This window comes from Cynara cardunculus, assembly GCF_001531365.2.
Source record: "Cynara cardunculus var. scolymus isolate 2C chromosome LG 13, CcrdV1, whole genome shotgun sequence".
NCBI lineage: Eukaryota > Viridiplantae > Streptophyta > Magnoliopsida > Asterales > Asteraceae > Cynara > Cynara cardunculus.
The window spans coordinates 37,313,343-37,315,938 of NC_037540.1; the positions used below are offsets into that span (position 1 = coordinate 37,313,343).

Sequence of the window (2,596 nt, forward strand, 5' to 3'; positions counted from 1 at the left end):
AAAGTTGTTTCATATTTTGAAATTGTGTTATTTTCTAGTTACACAAAAAGATGGAAAGTGTAACTTGATAATATTTCAAACATGACTGTAAAATCTTTATGCAATACACGTTGGGAGAGTAGAGTAACAAGTGTGAAAGCCATTAGATTTCAAGCTCCTCAAATAAGATTGGCTTTACTTAAATTATCAAATGCGTGTGATGATGCCAAGTGGAAAAGTGAAGCGAAAGTGCAATTGAAAATTTTGAGTTTTTACTTGGTATGATATTTTATTTGCAATAAACATGGTTTTTGTGAAAAGTAGCAGTTCAAATATATGTGTATCGAAGGTGTGATGAATACTTCGAAAAGTATAGGAATGATGGGTTGCATCAAGTATGGATACTGCTAAAAAAGTAGTATGTGAAATGAATATTGATTCTACATTTCTATCTAAGTGTTGTATTATTAGAAAAAAAACATTTCGATGAAAATAACAATGAAGAAGATATGCAAGCATCGGAAGAAAAATATTTTATATTTTTTAACCATTATGGATATGACAATTTCTTCATTGAATAATAGATTTGAGCTATTAAAGAAGTTTGAAAGTATTTTTGGATTCTTATTTGATTCTGATAAGTTAAAGGCATTGGATGAGGATGAATTGATGAGATGTGTTAATTTTGCTAATACCTTTTGTCATAATAATGTATCAGATGTGGATTTAAATAATTTTGTTTCTGAACTAAAGGTGTTGCATGTGACTTTTCTGTATAAATCAATGTCGGCAGCTGATATTCTTGAGTTTGTCAAAATTGCAGATTGTTACCTTAATGTTTCAGTTGATATCGAATTATGTTGACAACTCATGTGACCATAGCATCTACCGAAAGGAGTTTTTCAAAGTTGAAGTCATTAAAGACATACTTGAGGTCATCAATGTCACAAGAAATGCTAAACGAATTGGCGATACTATGTATTGAAAAAGATATACTATATTATATTGATTTGGATACTATTATTGATGCTTTTGCGTCGAAGAATACTCGAAGAAGTTGTTTTGTATGAATTATTATTGAAGTTTTTTTCTATGTTATTTATATTTATTATGTACATTTATCATAGATTTTTTTTCCCGCAAATACGAATGACCATTTTCTATAAACCAATGTTACATCCGCGCGTTGCGCGGTAGCGATAATATCATTTTTAAAAGGAATGCTATAGACTAAAATTTGAAGTCCTCTTCTAAAAAAAATTAGACATATGTGTGTGGCAACTACTCATTAACATTAAAAGTTTTTAAGAGGAGTTGACAATAATCTTAGAACCATATGCTAATTTAAGTTATCAAACAATGCTCGAGAACGGTGTTGCAAAGTACTATACAAATGTTTAACTAATTTTAGTACTTTGTTTAATTAGAAGTCACATTTTTAATTGAAATCTCATCTCAGGTAACAAAATCACAATTTTAATTTTGTGGCAAATTTAATTGAAATCTCATTCGAAGTTATGAAAAATAAACGTTCTATAATATTTCAAGTGAAAAATTAGAGAAGTGCGTAAGTTGTAGCAACAATAGTGGAAGTTCAAGGCGATGCATGAAGAATCACATCATCAAGCTAAGATGATGGATTTTTTCCTCATAAAAAATAAAATTAATATCAAGTGGGGTCGGTGACCCACATATCAGATATTAAACTGATAAAAATACTACACTTTATCGTAACATTCTATAATATTTGAATTATAATTAGAGAAGTGTGTCAAACCTTGACAGCAGTAACACCAAGATGACAGATAAATAACTACCTCATGTTGCCAAATCATCATCCATGGTTTCACTTTTATATTTGCACTATAATTTTTACCATTTAATTGGTTTTGATTCCAACCATGGTATAGATTTCAAAGACGGTCATCGAAAATAAGACAACCCTGTGAGGCAAATCCCATCATTTGACAGAAAAACATCCAATCCATCTCTCTTATATACTTCACTTTGTTCAAATCTTTCAACTCTTCATCAATGTGGGACAACTAAAATCCATCAACAATTCATCATTTGAGAATACTCAATTCTCATGGTGCCACCTCAATACCCCAAAGTTTTTTTTATTTAAAAAGAATAAAGATAAATAATTTTTCAATTTGGTTGGTTTTGATCCCAACCATGGTTATAGATTTCAAAGAGGGTCATCCAATGTAAGACAACCCTATTAGACAAACCCCATGAATCGACACAAAGGCTTCAATCCATCTTTTTATACACTTCACTTTGTTCATATCTTTTAACTCTTCACCAATGTGGGACAACTAAAATTCAACCACAATTCACTGTTTGAGAATACTCAATTCTCATTGCGCCACCCAATACCCCAAGGTATTTTTATAATTCTCATGGTGTCATCTCATCACCCCAAGGTTTTACTTTTATGAGTTAAAACAAAGACACCTCAACCTCAACTCATATATCTACCGTCAATTGTCAATCTTTGATCTCTCCATCAATGTGGGATACACAAAAGTCAACATCAATACAAGAAATATATAATACTCAATTTTTAGGGTGTCGTCATCATTTTTTTTGGAACTTACTTATATATATATAT

General features: G+C 30.5%; 1 non-coding gene across 1 annotated transcript; it reads right to left on the reverse strand.

The window, feature by feature from the left end:
• Positions 1-1,537: 1,537 nt before the first annotated feature.
• On the reverse strand, positions 1,538-1,726 carry LOC112526181. The gene has a single exon (XR_003070515.1). It is a non-coding gene; the product is annotated as a U2 spliceosomal RNA (small nuclear RNA).
• Between the last annotated feature and the right edge of the window lie 870 nt (positions 1,727-2,596).